Raw genomic sequence first — 27,246 nt, 5'->3', positions numbered from 1 at the left:
AGGGATATATGACAGGCCCGGATGCTCTACCTCAGACCAAGCTTCCTGCAGAGGTTTCCTCGGCTCTTGCTCAAGCTCTAGCATCTTCAATTCAATTCCCCCTGAGCCCACTGCTTGTGCTGGTGGCTTCATACGAATATGAGTGCCCTTTGTATCCTCGGGAGAATTGTCCCTAGTTTTTTCACGGGTTGCCTCCACCGGCTCCAAATTTCCAATTTCCTGAATGATCTTCTCTAGCTAGATTAGGTCAATCAATTCTTTCTCCATGTCAGTTAGTGGAGCCCCACTTGATTTCTCCCTTACACCGCCAATGACTGGCATCAACAAAGATCTTGAAGTCGCAGTTGACTGGGTTGTGGATCTACGACCTGCAATGCAGACATAAATCCAATTTATCCTCCCTATCAATCAATTGTGTCCAATTGCCCACCTCTGATATCAATTCAACTTCTGGAGGAATCTTTGCCTCCGAGGATAGAGGATACACTCACATAAATCCTGAAATAATTTTCCATTATCTAGTCTTCCAGAGGATTGTCCAGATACATGAAATTACCCAATTTATTACCAATACTTTTTAGGACTCCATCACCCCAGAACTCCAATGGCAGGTTGTAGATGTAGAACCACACTGCAATTTCAAGAACCCTCTCATTCTTGGGATCGAATCCTGGTTTCCAGTCAAAAAGATGCATATGCGCCCCATTCATGAAAAGAGGGGCAAAATTGAGAGCCCTTTGCTTGTCTTCCATCGATGCCAAGGTAACCAAGTAAAAACCATTTGCAATCGGTTTACACAATATGTTCACACCCCATTTCTCTTTGCATAGGTTGTTGATTAGCTCCCAACTCTTCCATCTAAATCCCCCCCATTTGATAAAAAACCCTAATTTTTTCATATATTATTTATTTTGCAATACAACTTCATCTACAATAGCAATTGACCAAGAGTTCAAAGAATCCTTACCAATTTTCGCTTTAGAGCTAGGGGGATTGTTTCCGTTGGAATTTGAATCCCTTCTCTATTCGGACAACCATTTGAAGGTCCAACTTTGAAGCGATCCGATCTCCAGGTGCGCACCACGTCTGCTTCAGATATCAACATTTTCCTGAACCACCCATTCTTTCCTCTCTGGAAGCCCTTTGCCTTCCATTCCTGCAAATTGGCAAGCCACTTGTTGGTGGGATGCTTGACACTGGATTATCTATTTTGATTCCTGCTCCGAGTCCAGGGAGGCCCAACAAAATTCCAAATCTTTACTGGCCTTGGATGTCGTTCATTCCTAGGTAGGTATAATGAGTCTATCCAATGCTTCCTAAAATCCCACTGAGGTCTATAATGTCTCTAAGGGTCTGAATGAGATTCCTTCTGCCTCTTGGTATCTCCCTTCAAATCGCGTCCTGGATTATCGTAGGCCTTCCATCCATTATTGACTCTTTCCCTGATTGCCTCCATTGGGATTGTTTGATCTGTCTCATCACTCCACGACGTCACCTTCCATCTATCGCCCCATCTCCTTGCTGTCGATCACCATACTAAATTCGTCCAGTTTGAATCTGCTCCCGAGTCCCAGAGATACATGCATCGCGTCAGCCATGCGAATTTTCACCATCACTTCCTGCTCCCACCATTTTTTTTATAAGATTGATTCCATAGTTATTAAAGTGACCTAAGGTGATAGGAAGAAAATTCATTAATTATAATTTATTGGATTATTTATTTATTTATTTTATTGAAAGATTTTATATCTAATTCGGATTTTAATTAATTATTTAATTTGGAACTTTTTATATAATTGCTAATTAATTATTTATTCCTCTATTTTATTTTTATTGGGTGCCTTATTTAGTAAATATTATTTTTAATTGTTTTCGAAGGTGGAACTTGAGTGAGCCTTATGCTTTCCATTGAATTTCTAATTAAGTTTTTTATGCATGCGAGATTTTTATTATTATTATTATTATTAGGATTTTTGCTTTAAGTTTTGTTTAGGGCTTTTTGAGAATTTTTAAGGGAGTTTTTGCATTATTATTCGCATTGGCTGAATTTTGGAGGTGTGTGAAATTTTGGGAAGAGGTTTTACGTTATTGTAGCTTGAAGAATTTTTGGTGAATTTAAGAGGAGAATCACTTTTAGATTTCGAAGAGATTTTATGTGCAATTTTTTGTTGGGTATTGCGTATTGGGAGACTTCGTTGTGGCTGTGGATTTGCTTTGCCAATTTTTGGATTGTAGATTTGTGCTTCAATTCTTCTCTTGGTTTATAGACCTTTCATCTCATTTCTAGGTTGGAGGTTTTCTTGCCTTTGTAATTAATTTCATATCCTTTATTTCAAAAAGAAAGATTGTCTACATTGTGTCTGAATTTTGTATTCTAGGATATTGGAGAGATAATTGATGAAATATTGTTAATAGTAGAATTATTATAAGAATTTTTACATTATTGTATACTTAAGGGAATTTTGGGAATTTTTTGTGATTTAAATTCTTAAGTGTTAAATTTCCCCTTGCCGTGTAAGAGTTTTGATATTGTGCCTTCTATGGTTGAATCAGTGTTCTCTTTGTATAGAGATTAAGTATGGATGTGTCATGAGTTTGATTTTCGAGTTCTAATCGTATGTATGCTCCATGAAGACGTTTCCTTTGTTTGGATCATTTAATTGTTCTCGGTCAAATTTATATGACCTTTTGATTTGTTTGTGTCATGTTTGGACTTTGCCTTGTGTTTTTGGAAGTTTGTTTATAGACTTGTTATTCTTCTGCGTTATATTTTTAGCTTTTTTTTTGCGTATGTGCTATTTCTTTTTGAATGCGCTATTATAATTTTCATATGTGCCAGCCTGTGCAATGTATGTGCTAGACTAGGTGATCAAGGCGCTAAATTGTGTTTCAAAGGTGCTAAAACATGTTTTTTATGCGCTATATCCTGAGTTTTAGAAGCGTTGAAATTTTTTGAAAGCGTTGCTTTTATCAAGTGAATGTGCTAAAAGAATTATCATATGCGCTAATCTGGTATTTTTCATATTTTTTTTATCTTTTGGGGATTTTTGGATTATTTTTGCCAATTTGAGTCAGACCAGAGACTTATTTGCGGACTTGAGATTATTGAGATATTTTCCAGAATTAGTTTATTGGGATTTTGATGGGTTTACTATGATATATCTTGATATTGCATAAGTGAAACTCAGTTGGAATTATGATTATGATTCAGATTTACTGTGATGGTTCAGATTGTTCTATGGGAACTTTGATTGTGCATATCATGGCATTTATGTGATATAGTGGTGATTGTTGATTTGTAATTATTCCCTAGATCATAGGAGCATATTAGGGGATGTGGCTTCCTAGTGAGTGTCAGGGCCTATGTGTGGCTACTAGGGAATCTCATTGGAAGTAATTTTTAAACAAGTGACAACCTTAATTTATTTATTTAGGGGTTGGGTAGTTTTCACATTAATAAGATAATAAATTGTTGTGATTCCCACTTATGGCCTAGAGTGATAGTACAAACTTAGGATGAGATTGGGAAGGATTTGATGGCATGACTATACTCTCTCGTCTTCATGAGAGGTTGAGTTGGTTCCGCATGGGTGTCACTTGGTGCCAGGATCCAGAGAGATTGCTAGGGAAACCTTGATGATGACATGCGACGACACCGTCCCCTACATGTGTGTCCTTGGTCTCAACCTTGTTTCATGGAAGTCTCTGACATTTGTCTTTGTTTTATTTTAGCCTATGTCTTGTGTTGATAGACCTTTGTTATGATATTTCGTTGTGTTCTTTGGGAGTTAGGTGTCGGTCTAAGTTTAGTGTGTGTGGGGCCTTATGTCATTCTTTGGGCACGAGGGGTGGTTCCTTTTTGGTTCCACATGGTCGGGTGGATGTTATCTTTTCTTCCATTGGGATATTTCCTTTGTGTTGGATGTTTGTGAGCGTGTGGAATATTCCCATTTCTCTAGATCATGTACTATGGAGCAGTTGTATTTTATGATTACCTATTTGCAGCAGATGATGTATATTTGTAATAAGAATATTTGTACATGATGTAATATGTAGTCTTATGATGATTTATGTAATGTTGATAAGGAGACATTGCTATAAATTGTAAATGGACATTGATTATAATGGATGTTGTATATATCTTATTTGTAATTCAGTAATGACGCTATGATACCCTAGGGAAATTATAAATTGGAAGATAGGAAGAATGTAATAAAGTTAAGAATGTTATTTGTTCATATGGTTATTTCCATTTGTGCACTTTATTGATATGTTCAATTTATGCATGTAATTCATTATATGATTATGGAATTAGTGCAGTGTAATGTGTTGGTTTTTTTTTTTTAAATCTCTACTTTTCCTAGATTATGTGTTAGTTCCTCGAGGGTTTCGTGGTACGCATTACAAAAAAGCATGAGAATATGCATCTTATTCACCATGAGCAAATTGATTGCATCCTCGATAACTCCCATGAGACAAAGAATCACCTTAGATAGAAAGAGGCATCACCCCAATGATCCAAGCCCAGACAACCTAAGCTCTATAGTAAAACCAAAAAAGATGTTTGAGAGTTTCAATTTGTAATGTGATTGTTGATCTCTAAAGTCTACACCCGAGTGAAACAACCTTATGGGAAGCTCTACATATGGGATACTATATTGCGATATGTAGGGTGACCTTCAAGATTTTAGAAGCCAGCTCGTCAAATGATTTTGGGTGAAATGGGTAGATAAAATAAACACAAAACAACCTAAATCTAAGGCAATGTGCCAGAGCTTTTACAACATTTTAAATTCCCTCTTGAGGGTAGAAAACATACAACTCCTAAATCCTAAGCATAGAACATCTTAGACCCTTCATTGTTGGAGGGAGAACAAAATGCATAAGGTCATAAAGACACAACATAATATTCAAATCCTTCCATGAGAAGCATCCATTGAGGCTCCGCAAAGCACAAATTGTTTCTATTATCTCACCATAATAGTTATTCCTATGCATCTAGCTCACCACATGACACAACATAACTACAAACCATAAACTATTGCAAACAATTGAAAGAGTGTAGAACATATTTCAATGACTTGCATGTTTATATTGAAATCATATAAGCCAAAATATAACAATTTAAAGCTACATTTATTTAAAATGACATGGAGCTTTAGAATCATTCACCAAAACAAAAATAAACATATAGTAGAGGAAAATTAGGCATAATAAGATATGTTTCTTTCATTAATTAACCTAGTACAAAGCTAAGGTCTAATAAATATAGATATTCTAAGTACTATTTTCTTAAAAATTGGTGAACCCTTCTTACAATGTGCCTACTCTTTGTTGAATTAAATATTGCAATTGCAACTAAGATGGCCTTTGCATTTCCACCACATTTTTATTGTCATCATGGTGTTATTCCAACTCCTTTCTTCATGGCAATATGCTAGTTGATCAACCTTCAATTCTTGTTGCACCTACTTGAGCATGTGGGATTTTCATTTTGTTTGCATTCACACTTGAACATGCGGGTTTTCCATTTTGTTTGCATTCGTGCTCTATGGCTTTGCCACATGGCACTCTCTAATGCCCTTCCACTTTCATAATAGCTAATAGCACACCTCTAGTCTTTCCCTAGGCCCAAAGCATCTCCTAGCTTATGCCTTGCTAACAAGTGGCATCTTCAACATGCACCACAAGCTTCCCTTGCTTTCCTTTTAGCTAATTAGTGCTCTAGACATGTGGTGTGCTGGTGATATTTCTTAAAGCTTCTTTTCATGTTGCCTCTGAAAACTTTTGCGCTGCCAACACGTGGCACTCTCTGCAATGAGTGCTCCAAATAGAAATTTTTTTTTACTAATATCACATGGGGCCACTACGTGGCACCCTCATGCACTTTTGAGGGGATAAGGGGTCATAGTCTTGCTAGAGATTGTGTCATGTTGACACATGGTTCACTCCAAGTAGGCCTGACACTTAAAGAATTCAAGTCCACTAGCTGCTCAAACAAGGTTGAAACCAACAAATAAGCTATGCACCCCATTTAAACTAAGAATAAAATAATAGATGAATGAAATAATATCTTAGCCTTAGGTCATTGTAGATGAATCTGTAGCTTTAGCAACTCTTAGGGGACCTCTACCTGCAAGGGCACAGACTCCAAAAATCTATGGTCCTGCATCAAAAATCAAGGTGTGAAATAAAAATCAAGAAAAAATTATAACTTAAAGAGCACAAATTACGAAGGTGTCCAATCTACCTCTGAAGATTTCACTTGCGCTTGTAAATCCCTGAATACTTGATCCAAATCGATCATCTCTTTGAAAGAGAGATCACTCAAAACTGTTGACACAACTCCATATGAAACTTTGATCGTGCCAAGGGATCCAAAATTGCTTCAATCTCTATGGCACTTGGGGTCAAATTAAGAGATCAAAAAGTTGACTAGTTGTGTTGTTGATTCTCCAAGAATTGTTTTATTTTATCCTCAACCATGACTGTACCATTCAAAAGGAAAGGAGACGGGAAGCCTTAGCTGCACAAACCACTCAAAATGTTCTTTCATCTACTTGACAGTGAACTTCAAAGCACGATGGCATTATTTGCCTTTCAAAGCCACTTTATTGCAACTAATAAACTCATTGTCCTTCTTTGTGGTCCCTCATTTGTCAGCAATCCCCACGGCTACCAAAACATCATCAACTACGATATACAATTTGTAGACACTTAAAATGGTCTCATTCCTAACATTGCTAATAATTCTTCTACATTAATTAAATAGTTTTAAATTATTGCCTAAAAGCAATTGGTTTAATGGCAAAGCCCATTTTGTAGGCATCTAGATGGTGCTAAGTTCAAATCTTCTACAATACAAAAACAAAAGTTTTAAATTATTTAATTAATCTCATTTTATTCTTCTAAAATAATATTCATCCTTTTTACCATAGACTAATTATGCAATTTCTATCCTAACCATTTGATCAATTAATCATTCATCTCTAAAATTAATTAAATAATTTTTATTTAATTAATTGCAATTTTTTTATTGGTAATTAATTGCAATTATTTACTTTAATTAGATGTTTTTTTATTATTTAATTAAGTTCAATTTCTATTCCTCCCGTAATTAAATTATTTAATTTTCTGATTATGTCATCCAAATTAAATAAATTCCACAGATTTATTTAATTTAATTTTCCTTCATTTCAAATAATTCAAATTTCTTCTAAATTTTAATTAATTTCATTTCTTATTAATTTGCATTTCATTTGATATTTTTGAAAATTAAAATTAAAATTAAATAATATTTCATGCTAATTTCCTACAACACATGTCAAAAATCTAACTGCCACTAACGTTAAGTCAACTCCCAATCAATCCTTTCTGCCTAATCAATTAACTATCAATCAATCGGTTAACAATTCAATCAATTCAATCATCTAGTCAATCAATCCAGTTAACTATCCAATCAAATTTCCTAACTAGTCAATCAATTATGTTCAACTCTCAATGAAATCAATTATCTTCCCAATCCATCTAGTTCATCTATCAATCAAATTCAATTAGCATGAACAATTCTCTCCCACTAACTTATCACATTGAATCTCAACCGTTGATTGATCCAATTCTCAATTAAATCTCAGTCATCCAATCAAATCTTCCAAAATCTATAAGTTCACCATCAATTTTCTTTTTTTTGACAACCACTATCTTCAAATTCTTGTGCCATTATCCTACACGTTTCCATAGTGTGACTCCGAGAGCCAACATTACACAAGAAGCAAAAGAGCAATGGAAGCAATATGCATAAATTCAACAAGGGGGTTTCTAATATTTCCAATTTGTTTTCTTGTTGAATTTGCTAAGCATACTTTCATTGATGTTACAAATTTTAATTAATTAGATTTGGCTTGGTGGTTTCCTGATAATCTGATTCAATAATGGCAAATTTCCTTGTGCACATTTCTAATTTTTTGACCAATTTTCTGAGGGGGCACAATTATAACCTACCATTGATGGGGCATATTGGGGCATAATTCTGCACTTTTTCTTTGAAACAATGTTACTGCGAACATTGTCTCAAAGAGGGGCAAAATGTAGACACTTAAAATTGCCCTGTTATTAACATCATTGATTACTCCTGTACATTAATTAAATAGTTTTAAATTATTTAATAAATCTAATTTTATTCTTCTAAATTAATAATCATCCTTTTCATCATAGACTAATTATTCAATTCTATCCTAACCATTTGATCAATTAATCGCAACCTCTTTAAAATTGATTAAATAATGTTATTTATTATTTAATTAATTGTGTTTATTTACATTAATTAAATGATTTTTACTTTTTAATTAAGTTCAATTTCTATTCCTCCCATAATTAAATAATTTCTTTAAATTATTTAATTATCTGATTATGTCCTCCAAATTAAATAAATTCCACAAATTTATTTAATTTTATTTCTCTTCATTTCAAATAATTCAAATTTCTTCTAAATTCTAATTGATTTCATTTCTTATTTATTTGCATTTCATTTGAGATTTTTGAAAATCAAAATTCAAATTAAATGATATTTTATGCTAATTTCCTAGAGCACGTGTCAAAAATCTAACTGCCACAAACATCCAGTCAACTCCCAATCAATCCTTTCTAACTAACCAGTTAACTATCAATCACCTTATTCTAACTAATCAATTAATTTAGTTATCAATTCAGTCATCTAGTCAATCAATCCAGTTAACTATCCAATCAAATTTCTTGACTGGTCAATCAATTTTGTTCAACTCCCAATCAAATCAGTTATCTTCCCAATCAATCAAGTTGATCTATCAATCAGATCCTGTTAGCATGAGCAATTCTCTCCCACCAACTTGTCACATTGAATCTCAATTGTTGATTGATTCAGTTCTCAATTGAATCTCAGTCATCCAATAAGACCTTCTAGAATCTATAAATTTAGCATCAATTTCTTTTTTTCGACAACCACTATCTTTGAATTCTCATGTCATTATCCTACAGGTTTTCAAAATGTGACTCTAAGAGCCAACATTACGCAAGAAGGAGAAGAGAAATGGAAGGGATATGTGTAAATTCAGTAGGGGTTTTCTAAAAAAATTCAATTTTTTTTCTTGTTGAATTTGCTAAGCATACTTTCATTGATGTTACGAACTTAAATTAATCAAATTGCGCTTGGTGGTTTCTTGATAATCTGATTAAATAATGTCAAATTTCCTCGTACACACAATTTTCTAATTAATAATCTTGATTCCACCACCTTCGGGGCCATGTATTGCAAAATTTGTTCAATAACGAAGCCTGAATTTGCACTTAATTTCTGAGCATTCGCGATGAAATTTAAAGTTAGGTGTAAGGATGTCACAAGACCCTTTATTTTCTTGTAGTAAGAAAAATATAATTGTTGTAGCATTAGCAAAAAATTTGCTTGTTGAGCAAGAATTGTCGTTATACTCTACACTTGATGGATTTGCTTATTTTTAATCTCCTCCTATAATTTATTGATTTTAGGCAAAGGATTTTAGTTATCTTAGCGCAATTGTGCCAACTCTTGATCTTATGCATGAATGAAAAATTATGTTGTTTGTTTATTCCACTTTTTTGTATCATCCAAAACTTGAGCTTCCTTAAGCTTTTTCTAAAATTGAGCTTCTTTGTATTGTAGCCCTCATTGAAACTGCACTTGCATGTTTAGTGCATCAAAGAGCTCTTTTTGAACCTTTCTCAACTCCTACATCTTATTGTGAAGTTGCTTCTCTACTAACGCCTTCACACCCTTCTCAACACCTACTCGAGCTTATGCTTCAATTATTTTCATTAGCAATACAACCTACCATGTTTGTGCATTTTGTTAGAATTTTTGTTGTAGATTGGTTGCATTGGAGAGGCCTTTTTGAGCTTGAACCAATTATTGCTCTTTGGCCTATTGTCTTGAATTTATATCCTCTTTTGCTTTCTTTTCTACATCAATCTTGGCCAAAACATCATTTAGCTCAGTTTGGAGCTTGGTCTTCTCTGCTTGCTCTACCTAGATGGTTTAATAAATTTTATCTTTAAGTTTCTTTCTCAGGCATGCTATATCTGCATATTTTCCTTTAGCCTTCACCTTGTGTCTATCTATGGTAGCTTTAACATTCTACGACTCTTTCTCTCGTTTCTTTATTTGTCGGTATTTTATGTTGGCCATTTGGTGGAATTGATTATGTGTTGCATTGATGCCAACACTAATTGTTTGGATGCTTTACCAGCACCCTTATGGTCATGGTAGGTTGAGTGGTTTTTGGTCGATTTGGATCGGCATGGTCCGATAGGCTCCGGTATAGTTTGGTGATGGAATTGGCTTGTTCTTGATACTCATGCTCATATTTGGTCAGTTGGTTTTGGTCTGGTGATCAGATGCTATCTTGCTTGCTTAGAAGCTTAGTTTTTGGTTCCAGTGAGGGTTTCACCGGCAAAGCTTTTGATGAAGATCTTTGATGAATTACATAAGTGGTGTTGGTGCAACTTCTAGTGGAGTTTCATGATGTTGTTGGTGATCATGTTCAAGACTTGGCGGATGGAGATCATTATTGTAGCATGTGGACCTATACTGGGTCCTGATTGATCTAGGTTATGGACCAACTTTAATGTAACGTGTGGATTGGAGCTATCGATGTATTTCTGGGATGTCTTATGTTTTGGATATTATTTGTTTGGTCTAAGACTAACATGGTTTGTAATTATGTAATTGGTTTATTAACTGGTGGGCGACCTAATTGTTTATGGTCGAGGGTTTGTATATATAGATGTAAGATCTCATTGTAGATCATCATGGTTATGTTAGAGGTCATGGTCAAGGAATGTAATGTGCGAATAATGTAATATCATTTAGGAAGAGGAGTTGGTCGATCATTAGAGATCAAATTGGGTTTATGTAAGAGGATTTAGTCCTCAGGTATTGAGCTTAACCAGAACTATACTCAGGCATAGGAGATGCTATCTTTTGCAGTTCAACACTTCTCCAGATTGTAGTCTGGATTTCTATGTAGTCAGTGAGGCTCCTTTTGTGATGAGCAGTGTGTTCTAGGTTGTTGGCCTTCCTACAAGTGCAGACCCTTCAATTCTAATTCACATACTTACGACAAAAGTATTATCTGACTGTGGGTAGGCTTCCCACCGTGGTTTTTTCCTTTACCCGGGTTTTCCACGTATAAATCTTGGTGTCATGTGGATGGATTTTATTTTGTGATTATTGTTTATGCTTAATTGGTTTAACTGTTATTCTGGTATTTGGTTTAAGCATTCTGATATTAATGTTTTGGGTTCCGGTATTGAAGTTTAAATTGCTAATAGTTTCGGTAATTTGTGACAACTGATTCACCCCCCCCTCTCAGTTGTCTTCCAGTTATTTGAACTTTCTAACAATTGGTATCAGAGCTTTGGTCCTCTCTGCATAAAACTTAACTGCTTGAAGAAGATCTTATGGCGACTAACAGTTCAAGTAATTCCAGTTCTTTTGGAGCTATCTTTCGAAGGGATATTCTGACGCTTGATGGAACAAATTACACAATATGGAAGATTTAGATGGAGACTCATTTGAGATGTCTTGGCAAGGAGATTTGGGAGATCACACAGAATGGTGTCACACCTTATAATCCGGGATCTGGCAATCCTCCTTTGACAAACCTAGACAAGGAGCTCGAGAATGATTGTAGAGCAAGAGAATCCCTCTTGTGTGCACTTTTTGATCAGCAAATAATGGGATTAACTGACAAATCATCTGGAAAGGCTATATGGGATAAGTTGGAGACTCTCAATGAAGGTGACCCTATAGTGAAGATTGCTAAACTTGATGGTTACCGAGTGAGATATGAAAACCTGAAGATGGAAGAAGATGAAAGGATTACTACATTCATGGGAAGGGTAAATGCAATTGTTATGGGAATTCAATGTTGTGGTGGAACTCTGAGCGAAGATGAAATTGTTTCTAAAGTCCTGAGAGCCCTACCACCGACTTACAAAATGAAGGTTATTGTTATTAATGAGTTGAGAACAATGGCTAATACATCTATCAATAGAGATACTTTGGTTGGGAAACTATTTGCTTTTGAGCTTGAAGAATTTGGACCTTCTAGAGCTGTGAAGTCTGAACCTGCTTTTCATGCATCTACATCTACAACCAATAAGAAAGACTGGAAAGATTTATATGCAAAAGAATTGGAAGATATGAAGAGATAAGATGATGAGTTTGAGCAACTTGAAGCATTATTTGCTAGTAGAGTACCTAAAGGACTGGTAGGAAGTAAGTATGAAGGAAAAACATCTTTTAAATGTTTTGCATGTAATAAGATTGGTCATTTTGCATCTAGATGAACTGAAAGGAATTCAAGATTTGAATAAAGAGTTAGAAGATCATTTAAGCATAACCCTGTATATCAGAACAAGTATAAGTACAAGAAAAACAGAGACAAATCATGCTACATAGCGGATGAAGAAGGCATTACTGATTTGATGATGAATCGACAGAAGACTTTGCTAGTGGTTCCGGCAATGGGAAGGAATGGGTGTTCCTGGATATAAAGGAAGATGATTTGGCACTGGAAGAGAATGTACTTGAAGAGAAGGCACTTGCTGCTAAAATTGAAGACAAGGATGAATGGGTAATTGACAACAGTTGTTCACATCATATAACATGGAGATAAAGGGAAGTTTCTATCTTTGCAAGAATTTGATGGCAGTCTAGTTAGATTTGGAGATGACAAAGCATGTATGATGAAAGGAAAATGAACTGTATCAATGGATGGTAAGAACTGTAGTCACATAAATCTGTCCATTTTAATTAAATGAATATTTGCTATTTATTTGATTTAAAACCGACTAGCCGTCAATTAATTAAATTAATATTTAATTAATTCATCTTCAAACATTCTCCTATTAATTAAATAAATTATTCAATTTATTTTAATTCATTCATTAAACCAAATTCACAATCAATTAAATGAATAAATCCTATTTATTCAATTTAATCATATTTCCTCTTTTAAATAAATTAAATAAAACATTTATTTAAATCATTCACCCCCCCCCCCCCCACTTGCATTTTCCTACAAATGCAAGTTGCAACCACAAGTTGAAATAAATTTATTTTATTTTAATTAAAATTCTATTTTCCCTCACCCACCAAATCCACTTGCAATCCTAACCCCCTTCTAGATTCTTCTAAACCCTTCCTAATTAGCCTAATCCATCCCCTAATTATTGTCACATTTCTAAGCAACTTGGAGTCACTTCTCAAAGACTTCAAAGTCTTTGAAAAACATTTAATGCCTTGTGTGTTCAACAATTTAACCTCTAAAGTCTTCCAAACCACTAAGGGCTCTTACATGGCCATTTATGGTTAACCCCTAACTCAACCCTCATGTGACCCACGTGTCTACTCAAGCATTTATTGCTTTGACCATGGTTATCCCTTTAACCTTTGCACAAGAGTTTATCCATTGGATAAAAGCATTATTCTTTGAATAATGAATTTATTCACTCAACCCAACCTTGACCTTAACTCCCAAGTTAACTCTCAGGTTATGTCAAACATTTAATGTTTGTTTCCTCTCCTCTCAACCTATCTCACATTGACACTTGTCATCCTGGGATTGGGTTGAAAGTCCTCACATGGATTGAATATCATTCAATCCTGACCCTTATTGAGATTACTCAAACTCAACCATCCATTGCTCCATTTTCCCTATAAGTAGTGCCCATTTCTTCATAATCCAGATCGTAAAAACATGTATGCATCTAAGTTATAGAGAATTTTAAAGAGCATTTAGCATAATCAGTCATATTCACTCTTTTGGTTAAAATTAATAAATAGCATTTAGATAACTCATCTTTCTTTGTTTATTAAGCTTGCATTTGCATACTTTTCATAATCATCTACAATCTTGAACCTCCATAAGGCATCCATAGTGCAAAAAGCTACTGAGAGCTACACTAATTTGGAACTTGGAGAGGAGAGGAACAAGGGAGGAGCCACTATGAACATTTTGATTAGCATTTGGGGGAGTTTAGTTTACCTCTTTTCTCTTTGTATGCTTTTTATTTCTTATTTAGTATCTCTCTTGATAGGGCTGTGTAGGATAATCTTTTGTTGATAACACTAATGTTTTGTTTCTTGTGCTATTGTGTGTGTTGCCATCAAACAGATTTTCTAACCCATTTTGCAGAGCATCAAGAACAATACTGACAATGTTTATTATGTTGAAGGTTTGAAGCATAATCTTTTGAGTGTAGGACAATTGGTAGATAAGGGATCTCAATTACAGTTCAAGGATGGAAAATGCAAAATCATTAACAGATCTGGCTTGGAGATTGCAATTGGTACATAGACAAAAGGTAATATATTTTATTTGAACTTCGGTGAGAAGACATGTTTGATTACATAGATTGATGAGAGTTGGATATGGCATAAAAGGTTGTGTCATGTGAATTTTGATTACATTGTGAAGATCAGTTCAACTAAAGCAGTTAGGGATATACCTAAGATTATGAAGCCCTATATTTTGGTATGTAAAGAATGTCAAATGGGTAAATAGGTCAGAACCTCTTTTAGGAGCATACAAGATAAATCAAATGATGTTCTTGATCTTATTCATACTAATTTGTGTGGCCCTGCTAGAGTTAAAAAATTTCAAGGTGATAGATATTTCATGCTAATCGTTGATGATTATTTTATTATGATGTGGGTTACTTTTCTAAAAGAAAAATATGAAGCACTTGAAAAGTTTAAAATATTTAAGGCTAAAGTGGAAACTAAGACAGGATTGAAGATTAAATGTTTAAGGTCAGATCATGGTGGAGAATTCACATCCGGTGAGTTTAATAACTTTTGTGAGAAGCATGGTATAAGAAGACAATTTTCTACTCCCTGGACACCTCAGCAGAATGGAGTTGTGGAAAGGAAGAACATAACTATCTTGGATGTTGTTAGAACAATGATGATGGAAGCTAGTCTACCTCATAACTACTGGAGAGAAGCAGTGAGCACAATGGTTTATACATTCAACAAAGTACATATCAAAGGAGAAACCGGTAAGACACCTTATGAATTATGGTTTGGAAATACACCTATAGTTAAGTATTTTAGAATTTTTGGTAGTAAATGTTATATCAGGATAGATGATATCATTGGGAAATTTGATCCTAGATGTGATGAAGGCATATTTCTTGGTTATTCTAATGAAAGAAAAACATATAGATGTTATAACAAGAGATTGCAGATAATTGTGGAGAGTGCTAATGTCAAAGTAAATGAGCCGAACATAAGTCAAATAAGAGTTTATGAGAAGGAACCGACAGTGGAAATGATTATATCTAAACCAGTAGCACCTTTACCGAAACAAAGTGTTGAACCAGTTACTTCGACAATATCAGAGAATTCTACAGCAACTGAAGATCAGGGAAGAGGAATAGAAAGTCAGAAGACTCCTAGGTATGTGAGATTGAATCATTCAGAAGATCGGATCATTGGGGATAAGAGAAATGAAGTTATGACAAGAAGAAGACTGGTAACTAATGAGGTATGTTTAATTTCACAAGTTGAACTGGTATGAGTAATTGAGGCATGTAAAGATGAATATTGGTTGAAAGCTATGGAAGAATAATTAGATCAGATTGAGAAAAATAACACATGGACCTTGGTTCCCCGACTTGAAAATAAAAATGTTATTGGAACTAAATGTTTTTTTAGGAATAAGGCTAGATTGGTTTGTAAAGGATATTCTCAGAAGGAAGGAAATGATTATGGAGAAACTTTTGCACCTGTAGCTGGGATTGAAGTTGTAAGATTATTTCTTGCCTATGCTGCTTATAAAAACTACAAGGTTTATCAGATGGATGTTAAATGTGCTTTTGAATGGGGATCTTGATGAGGAAGTTTATATTGAGCAACCTAATGGTTTTTCACTATCAGATGATACATTTATGGTTTGCATGTTAAGGAAAGCTTTATATGGATTGAAACAAGCACCTAGAGCTTGGTATGCAAGGTTGGATAAATATCTTTTGAAGCTTGGTTTTACTAAGGGCAGTGCTGACAATAATTTATATTATAAGATCACTGATGATGATATAATAATTATTAAAGTATTTGTTGATGATATTATTTTTGGAGGTGAAGATAAGTTATGCATAGAATTTTCTAAGAATATGGAGAAATAATTTGAGATATCTATGATTGGTGAGATGAAATTTTTCTTAGGTTTGCAGATTACTCAGACTGACAAAGGTATTTTTATCTGTCAAACTAAATATGCTAAGGAATTGTTAAAGAAATTTGGTATGGGAGATTCTAAATTGGTAAGTACTCCTATGGTTACAAGTGAGAAATTGATAAGAAAAGATGTTTCTGCATCAATAAATCCTACAAGATACAAATCTATGATTGGAGGTCTGCTTTATTTGACTTAGACTAGGCCTAACATTATGAATGTTATTTGTATTATTTCAAGATTTCAGAGTGATCCTAGAGAAAATCATGAGATTGCGGTGAAAAGGATTTTTAGATACTTGCAAGGTACATCAGAGTATGGCTTGTGGTACCCTAAGGATGATAACTTTATTTTATGTGCATATACAAATGTTGATTGGGCTAAAGATATTGATGACTAGAAAAGCACTTCCGATGGAGCTTTCTTTCTTGGAAAGAAGTTGGTTTCATGGATCAGCAAGAAACAATCATGTACTTCTTTATCTATTGTTGAAGCTGAGTATGTTGTTGCTGCTACTAATTGTACACAATTTTTATGGATGAAGCAAATGTTGAAGGATATATAAAGGTGGATTGTGATGCACCAGTAGTTATTCACTCTGATAACTCTATTGATATTGATATATCAAAGAATCTGGTATTTCATTCTAAAACAAAGCACATAGATCTATCAAGTATAACTTTTTGAAGGAAAAGGTGGAAGCAAATGAAGTTAGATTGGTTTATGTGAACACTAAAGAGAAGATTGTAGATATTGTCACTAAACCTTTGCCCAAGGAATCATTTAAGTACCTGAGAGACAGATTGGGAGTTTCTGCCCCTACGGTAGAGACTTGATTGATGCGGTTTGACATCAGTCTGTCATGCATTATCAAAGATACTATTCATTCTGGCACTAACGTGGGATGCTACTGCTCAGGGGGAGTAGTCAGTTTTGTGATTCAGTGATTTATGTTTTTGCTTTGATATTTTTGTCAGATTTATGGCATTGAAGTCAAAGGGGGAGTGATATTGATGTGAAAAAAACAAAGAAAGAAAAAGAAAAAGTCAAAGAGGGAGAGATATTGAAATTCAGAGCTGTATGTGGGAGATTGTTGGTTGTCTTCCATTGGGGGAGACTTGTTTGGCATTTCTTGGTACTTAGATTTTTTTCACGTCTAGTGTTGCCATCAATGCCAAAGGGGGAGATTGTTGGCCATTTGGTGGAATTGATTATGTGTTGCATTGATATTTTGTCATTGATGCCAACACTAGTTGTTTGGATGCTTTACCGACACCCTTCTGGTCCCAGTAGGTTGAGTGGTTTCTGGTCGATTTGGATCCGACATGATCTGGTAGGCTCTGGTATAGTTTGGTGATGGAATTGGCTTGTTCTTGATACTCATGCTCATATTTGGTCAGTTGGTTTTGGTCTGGTGATCAGATGTTATCCCGCTTGCTTAGAAGCTTAGTTTCTGGTTCTGGCAAGGGTTTCACCGACAGAGCTTTTGATGAAGATCTTTGATGAATTGCATAAGTGGTGTTGGTGCAGCTTCTGGTGGAGTTTCAGGATGCTGTTGGTGATCATGTTCGAGACTTGGCAGATGGAGATCATTGTTGTAGCGTGTGGACCTATACTGGGTCCCGATTGATCTAGGTTATGGACCGACTTTAATGTAACATGTGGATTGGACCTCTCGATGTATTTCCGGGATGTCTTATGTGTTGGATATTATTTATTTGGTCTAAGGATGACATGGTTTGTAATTATGTAATTAGTTTATTATCTGGTGGGTGACCTAATTGTTTATGGTCGAGGTTTGTATATATAGATGTAAGATCTCATTGTAGATCATCATGGTTATGTTAGAGGTCATGGTCAAGGAATGTAATGTACGAATAATGTAATATCATTCGGGCAGAGGAGTTGGTCAATCATTGGAGATCAAATTGGGTTTATGTAAGAGGATTTAGTCCTTCGGTATTGAGCTTAACCGGAACTATACTCAAGCATAGGAGATGTTATCTTTTGCAGTTCAACACTTCTATGAGTTGTAGTCTAGATTTCTATATAGTCAGTGAGGCTCATTTTGTGATGAGCAGTGCGCTCTAGGTTGTTGGCCTTCCTGCAAGTGCAGGCCCCTCAATTATAATTCACATACTTACTGCAGAAGTATTATCTAACTATGGGTAGGCTTCCCACCATGGTTTTTCCCTTTACCAGGTTTTCCACGTATAAATCTTGGTGTCACGTGGATGGATTTTATTCTATGATTATTCTTTATGCTTAATTGGTTTAACTGTTATTCTGGTATTAATGTTATGGGTTCCGGTATTAAAGTTTAAATTGCTAATAGTTTCGGTAATCCGTGACAACTGATTCACCCTCCCCCCTCTCAATTGTCTTATGGTTATCTGAACTGTCTAACATTTTAGGAAGTCGATGATGACTACCTTTTGTGTTTCTTCAACAAACTGTACTTTATGTAGTGAGATGGCATGGCTCATGTTGACCCTAATGGTGTGCACAATGGAATCTTGTAGTTGCATATCTCCTTCAAGCTTTTATACATTTGGGGTCATTTATGCGATGATTATGGCTTGGCACTTTCATCACAAAGAGTCTCCATTCTTAGAATGACCTGTTTTGAATTGTCTTCAACTTTTCTCTTTTGTGCTCATACCATTCAAGCTTATTTTGTTGCATCAGTCTATCTTGCGAGCTTAGTTGGAGATGATACATATTGTTCTACAAAGGGGATACCGATAGGAGACCAAAAGGAATTGGGATAATTGAAGCACTTGTTTGTAATCTTGTAGGATCATTCCTTGGGAAACTTAGAGTGGATGGGGAAAATGGTAAGATGCTTTACAGAGCGTGCATCACATGTGGAGTATTTAAGGAGCTTGCTGAAGCAAATGAGAGAGTGGGCAAGGTGAAAGGTGGAGGCAATGAAAATAATACGAATGAGGGAGTCATCATAATAGAGATAGAGTTACAAGGGTCTACTTAATTAGTGGGGCAACTGATGTGGGTATAGATGATGGTTTGGAAATATGAGGAGAAGCTAGTGCAATTAATTAAGAAATTGTCAAAACAGGCACCGAGATAGAAGTAGTTGCAAGGTTGGGAAATGGAGGTTGTGACATGATGGAGATGATAGTGGCAATCACAAACAAGGGTATATAAGATATTGTTTATGCAACCATAGAACTGAAAGTGATGACAAAATGTGAAGGAGGAGGAAGTAAAGAAAAAGCAAGGTGAACAAGAAATTGAGAAGATAGGAGGGAAGGAGCAAAACTTACCTAATTATTTAGGGTTGTCAAGGCCTAATAGCAATGGTAACTTCCTTTTCTTCTTCCTCTTCTTCTTAAACATCTTATAGCTTCAATTTTTACCCTTTCTGCTTCTTCTCGTGCGGTTTCATGGATGAAATAGATTATTCTCACATGAACCTGAGGAACCCTAAGATTGTTGTGATGCAGAGGGTTTCCTCTTTGAAATGAGGGTACAAGGGTACCTAACCACCTTGTAAATTATTGCTACCTATTGATGTGGAGGACCCGGGGGTCTCTCTTCCAACTTCTTTTCCTTTTCCTTTTTCTTTAAAGTGAGATCCTTCTTTCCTAACAACTATTGATGTTCCTCCCCCCACTTAATTTTGAAATCATCATCATGGGTATTATCATCATACTTAGAGTTCAAATCACAGATCTATTACATGCAAATCCAAAAATCAGAAATATTTTCATCGCTCCAACCTAATCATGTCAATTGTTGATTTTTAACTTTATGAATTTTACATGTAAGGTCAAGCTCTATCACAAGCCTATAAAAAAAAATCCACGATGCCTTGCCACCCTGCAACACAAATGACAAATCTTAGTAAACATCTGAAGTTATTGTCTTTGGATTACATCTCTATGCCCAATATGGTTGTCAGATATGAGTTAGAGATATTCCTGCTCCAGACAAACAACCGTTTAGATCATAGTTCCAGGGATCACAAATGACATCAAGGCCCAAGTAGGTCAACTTTGCTACAAGAAAAACATCAACTAACCTTTTTTGTACAATAACCTTGCCTTGTGTGATTGGATGCTTGTAAATTGAAGTTTTTCATTTTTTGGCTCAATTTTTTTTTCAGTTATTGATGTTTGTTGAAATATTTCAATGGAAAGAATCTCGTCTATTACACATGTAGGTATCCTAAAAGGCTCCTTTATGAAATCATGCATTCTTGCAAAAGTGAAACTTGCCCTGCAAAACTAATTGCACATGGACCAAATTTCTCTCATCCATGTGACATGCTCTTCTATGAGCCTAACAAGGGCCTCCCGTTGATTCAAATCTTCAAGGGTTGGGGTAAAAAATAGGTCAGAAAAGGTATAATAATCATGCATCATGGAGAGCATGAGTCCATACACTAACTAGATTACTCTTTCCTAATGCATCAAAAATATCTATTTTCACATATCTTTGGAAATACCCAAAATTATGGCGAAGAAGCATGTGCTCAATAAAAGAAGAATACCTAAATTCATAAGGTTTATCAAAATCTTGTTGTTGTTGAAATGTCTTCCATGATAACGTCTACAAAATTGTATTGGAAGGGCTCCTTCTGCTTCCTAAGCTTGAATCCTAAATCAATTTGGAATTCCTCAACCGCATCATCTCGGTCAAAGCCAAAAATGAATGCCAACATAGAGGATACATCTTACATGTCTTATTTAAAGCTTTTAAGTCCTCAAAAAAATGGGGCAATTGTGTCTCCTTCTTGTCCCTTCTCATTTCATAATTGCAAAAAGGGAGCTTCATATCCCTACCAATTTGGTACCATTCCAACTTCTTTCTCTTAAAAATCTCCACCACCATTAGATCATAGTGGAAGCACAACATATCTAAAATAGCTTCTATGTTGATGACAAGCTTCAACTCCCTTTCTTGAATGATTATGGTATCGTGGTCAAAATTCAAAGCACACACATTCACAAGCTCTAGGCATGGATACACCAATGGTACCATATATTGTATAAGACTGTTGTAGATGAAGAAAAGCAACTCTGAGATCTTATGGCACAAGATCCAGATGATTCAATATCAAACAATAGAGTTCCTGCAATAAACACACACATGCAAAACAAAATGAACTATTAAAGCACACATGCATGCAAATAGTTTTTTTGACTCCATTGCACTCCTATCTATCATGGTCTTGTGTTTGAAATAGATTCTCTTAGAAGAACTACACAAGATGCTATAAGAACAAAGATTTGGAAGATTAATGCAAGAATGAACTAACTATGCTTGCAAATGAGAAAGATTGAAACATGTAAGATATGAAAAAGATTGAAAAATGCAGATGATGGATTAACTTGCTAAATTGCTAGATAACCTCAAATGAGAGAGGGGTTTGGGTTTTTATAGATATCCTCAAGGTGGATCCAAGTTGTAGGGAAGATGTGGGATAAAAGATAGGATTGGATATTTTAGCGTTTATCCCACATACATAAGGTGGGTGAAATGGGTAGGAGTAGAAAATGATAAATAAGAGATGAAGTTGATATGTAGGAGATTTGAAAAATGGTTTTATTTAAAATGAATGAAATTGAATATATGTTATTAAATGGATGAATAATAGAATATATATTGATTTAATGGAGTAATGGAGAAAATATAATAATATTATGGATGAATATAATAGAAAATAGGATTATTAAATAGTGGATCCACTTGATCATGTAGGAAAAATTGAGTTTAATTAAGAGGACATTTTAATGGAAATTTTTATGTGTCTACATTTTGCCCCTTTGAGACAATGCAGCCTGTCGCGTTGTTTCAAAGAAAATGATCAACTGATATATGCCCCAGAGATACCTCGGTAAGGGTGATGATTGATCGGTTATGCCCCCTCGACAGATTGATCGAACAAATTGATGGAGATTGATCTCTCGATAGATTATGGAAAGGACATTGGATGATTGATATTGCGCAAGTGATTATGTTAAGATGTACATTTGATGGAAATGGACATTTGATGAGGCGTAATTGAACAATTGATGGAAATGAACAATATAGCCAAGTCGATAAGCTAATTAAGCTGATTGTGCTGGTTAAGCTGATAGGGATTGATGACAGTGCAAGACAAGGTGATCCAATGATTGATTGATTAATTAATTGATCTAGGGGCATGGAGATTTCAAGAAACCATTTTATTGATTGATAGAGTGATTGATAAATAGTAAGAGACATGCATCAATTGGATAAAGCATTGATTGATCTTGTTGCATTGAAAAGAATGTAGAAGATGAAGATAGAAATGATGAAAAAGAGAGAAGAAAGGCGAGGAAAGGAGAAAAGTGATGAGACAAAAGAATGATGAGATTGAGGATATAAAAGGTGATGAAAATTCTTGTGCTTTTTAAAGTGCTTGTATCATTGTTGAGCTTATTTACGACTATAGGATAAAACTCATCTAGATATGAATAAGACCTAAATGAATCATCATACCAATTGCGTGAAGGAAAACACATCAGACAAGAAAGATTGCCTCAGATTGCATCAGACTAATAAATATGTCTTTGATGATCTTAAATGATCATGTCCTCAGATGGGTCATCATATTACTAAGGAACAATCTACAAGCAACAAACAGGTGAGCATGCCCCATCCTCGCCTTTCTATTCAAAGACATCCTGAAGATAAAATCTCTAGTCAAAGACATCCCAAAAAAGCTAAAAGACATGTCACCAAAAAAGAAAATCAGAAACAATTAAAAGAAAATAAGAAAACAAGCAAACAATATGTTTCATGCCGAATGATTTTTGTTCATAGTTAATGTGTTTGGGTTTAATAAGTCGATCAGATGTTGTTATGTTTGCTCAATCGCAATCTTGTCACGTCATGAGTTTGTTGAACATGTAAAGTTGCATGGTTGTCCGAAGTGTTTGTGTCATCGCAATGTTATTACATGTTTTTTGGGTTTTTATGATTTTTAGGGTTTTTATAAATGTTTTAATTTTTATGATTTTTTCAGGACATTTTATGATTTTTAGGATTTTTTTCAAGACATTTTATGACTTTTTTATGTTCGCCCCTAGGGTCTAGCAAGGCAAAAGGGATTTTGAGAAGATGAATGAATGAATGGGACATGAATGGATGAGTGAATGATGAAGGAGGCTTATGTGATTTTAGCATGTCAATCCAAGCAAGGGGACCAGATATACCATTATAAAGTAAGGATACAATGTAATAGATGCCTTGTGTTCCGAAGGAATGGACATGTCAAGAGGTATTTTGAAAACGTGTTGCATTTTGTCCTTATTTTTTTATCAAGATCAAGGGATAGATATGGATAGGAGGTAGATAGGATAAGAAAGATAAAAGGGTGGTAATGAAGGATAGGAGATGAAGGGTGTGGATCAAATGCAATAGATAGGACACATAAAGCCTGTAAAGATCCTTAACATGTCAAGATCAAAGGTGGAAAAAGGGATATGCATGGATATAGAGTGAATGAGAGATAATGGAGGATGAAGGATAATGGAGAATGAGGGATAATAGATGGATGAACTTGCCCTTAGTGAATAGTGCAAGAAAATAAGGGATTACGCATGATGCTTGTTTGCCAGGTTTTCATCATGGTACTTGTCTGAGGCACCTATTTGCTAGGTTTTCACCAGTGGACGATTTTTTTAATTTTTATTTTACTTTTTCTTCTTTTCTTTTTTCTTTTTTCTTTTTCTCTTTTTTTTCATTTTTTTTCTTCTCATTTTGACTTTTTTGAACTTTTGAAAGATGATGGATACATGATAGAAGATATGACTTAGGAATCAAGTTGTTCTCTGGGTAGTACCCCTGAAAGATGTTCTATAACGATCCATGGCTATTGAAGGTATGCTCAAAGATTTCGATATGGTGACAGTAAAGGGAGATGGAAGGGATGATAAGATGGAAAGGTTATAAGGATTTATGCAAAGGATTGGATAAGAGGGATGGAAGGATAGAACATAGGTGTTGGATAATGGATGGAATTTTGGTAGATTTGTGTAGGGGTGGATGAAAATATTGGCAAGGTCGACATTGGCACACACCTTGAAGGATGATGGAATGAGGGAGGAACAATGGATTTTGGAGTTTGTGATTTTGATGGAAAGGTTGATGTGGATTTTAGGACACAAGGAGCCAAAATGGATGAAGGAGGTTTTAAGATAGAGGATGTGGGAGAAGATGGGGTAGCAATATTGAATGCCAATTTTAATTTTTTCTTGGGATGCTATGCTTCAAGGAGCCGCTTTGGAATCCACATGGTTTTTGAATTTTCTTTCATTTGCACTTCCTTGGAACACATTGCTTCTACAAGTGCCTTAGGAACCCATATGGTTTTTGAATTTTCTTTCTTTTGTAGTTCCTTAGAACACATTTCTTCTACAAGTGCCTTAGGAACCCATATGGCTTTTGAAATTTCTTTCTTTCGCTCATTCGCTCAGTGGGCCTTTGTAGCCTTTTGGATTTTTTCTTTTCTTTTTGGATCATATTTTTCCTTGTTTTGACATGTTGATTAGATGAGACACGTTGATCCTTGAATACATGTGGATTGCGTGACTTATGACTTTTATGCTTGACATCCAAATTTCTTGGAGAAGAAAAAGAATGTGTGGATGGATAGGAATGATATAGAGGTATTTTAGATGGATAGAAGGTGCTTGAAGATGTGTGCCTTTGTTGACCCTGCATAAGGGATGGGGGGATATATGGACCTAAAATGGATGGAAGGGATGAAGGGGAAGGCGTGTATTTAGATTTTGGTTTAGTAGGGATACCAATGTCTTGAGGAATGTCACTAAGGCATGACCCTTAATATTTTCTTTAATATGGAGGGGTTCTTGCTTGTGAAGGTCTACCCCTTTTCTTTTATAAATATTCTGACTTGTAGGATACACTTTGCTTTGGGATGAAGACGTGAGTCCATTATGAGGTGGAGGTGGAATGTAGGGAATGATAGAATCATGAGAGGGATTTTTAGGAATGATGGATCCTTGAGGTGAACATGGAGTATAATGACAAGGAGATGAAGGGATACTTTGATCTTGACATGGAAGAGGACCATTGGATATAGTAGGAAGGGTGTTTGACTCTTCATTTTGAATAAGATCATTTGAAAAGGTGGAAGTGGCATCATGATATTGCTTAGGAAGTGGATTAGGAATGGGATTTGGAAGGATGCTTTGCTCTTAAGATGTAAGGGGATCATCTTGGAAGAAATGGAAAGGTATAAGGGGATCATCATGGGATTATAGGGAGGTAGGATCTTTTTCAACCATTTGATGGGATTGGAGAGTTTTGGTGTCTTGATCTTGATTTATGATAGGACTTTTTTCTTCATTTTACAGATTATCCTCTTGACATGGAGCCACTTCTAAGGAAGGGATAGGATTTTGAATATGCATGGGGGATTCTTATAAGGTGTTCATGTTTTGGCATGATGAGGAAGCATTTTGGATGGGACTCTCTAGAGTGGATTTTTTTGGAATTGGAGTGCATGATGGCATAAGATCTAGCATTTTTAATTCATTAGAATAACTTGTATCGGCATTGAGATTAACTTGGATTTGCACATGAGGTATCCCTTGAGGCTCAACATAAAAAGTATCATCATTAGGTTCGTTGTTTGAAGGAGATGGTATGGACTGTTGTTGAGAAGCTTTAAGAGATGAAGGTATGCTGGAAGATATGGAGGCTACATGTGGAACCTTGCTAGACATAGGTTCATGATTTTGATCATTCTTATCTAAGTAGTTCCTTGTTTTTCTTTAGGTGAGTCATTAGGATCTTCAACTTCAATGACACCATTATCAAGGAGATCTTGAATCTTATGTTTTAATTCCATGCAATTTGAAGTCTTATATTCATTTTGTCTATTATATGCATAATAGTTACTAAAAAAATTACATCCTCATGGGGTTGTGTTAGGCAATGTGATAAGATTGTGCTCAAGAAGCTCTTTCAAATATGACTCAATAGATTGTCCCAAAGGTGTAAATTGTCTATCTGAGGGATATTTGGAAGAAATGTCTTGTTGTCTTTGTGAAGGAGTCATGTGATCTTTCTTGAGGTTTGGCTTTTGATTTTCAATTATTTGTTGTTCCACCCTATATAGTAGTTTTAGCATTCCATGAAGTTTATCACTCTTTCTATTGTAAATGTCTCTCAAGAGGGGTCATTGATTCCCTGTGTTGGACTTGCATGTCATATATTTCTCACTTGAGATCCTGAATTTGTTGAGCCAATCTAGCCATGGGAATATGTGATAGTTATGATCTTTGACCTAGGATAGTGTATGAGACTCGAGATGGAATGCAAACCCTAAAAATGCAGACTCAACTATATGATAGGAAAGTGATGTGCACCTAAACCTCAAATGGGATATGAGGATGAATGATATTTGATGTAAGGAATAAGGATACTCTAGGTCTGAAAATATTTGCAATGTGAGGTTTTGACCTGTGCTATGATGGATAGACACAAGGATAAGTGATAAAAAAGAAGGTAGGCTATGATAGGAGATGATGAACTCCAAGCGGAATGCCAACTCAAAGACACTAATAGGTTCTCTAACTCAAGGAAGATGCACCTCAAGTGATAAGGGTGATTGATGATCGAAATTTGATGTTAGACCTAAGACGAAAAATCCTAAGTGCAAGCAATGTTTTTTGTTTTTTTTTTAAATTTTGGTATGCAAGTAATAATGAAATGCTAGTACCGATGATGAAATGACCTAAGGCACTTATGCTAGGTTTAAGGTTATGTCCTAAAGGAATGATGGAAGGAAATGCAAAGATTATGGGTATGATCTAAGGGAATTATGCAAGGGTATAACCTAATGGTGGCATGTAAAGGTTTGATATAAGGGTGTTATGCAAAGGTTTGATCTAAGGGTGGTATGCAAGGTTTAGGTATAATTAAATGATATATGCAAGGATGAAAGGTGCAACTAGGTGAAGACTATGCA

Source organism: Cryptomeria japonica, chromosome 1, assembly GCF_030272615.1.
Source record: "Cryptomeria japonica chromosome 1, Sugi_1.0, whole genome shotgun sequence".
NCBI classification, from domain to species: domain Eukaryota; kingdom Viridiplantae; phylum Streptophyta; class Pinopsida; order Cupressales; family Cupressaceae; genus Cryptomeria; species Cryptomeria japonica.
Note: the sequence above shows the minus strand (reverse complement) of the source record.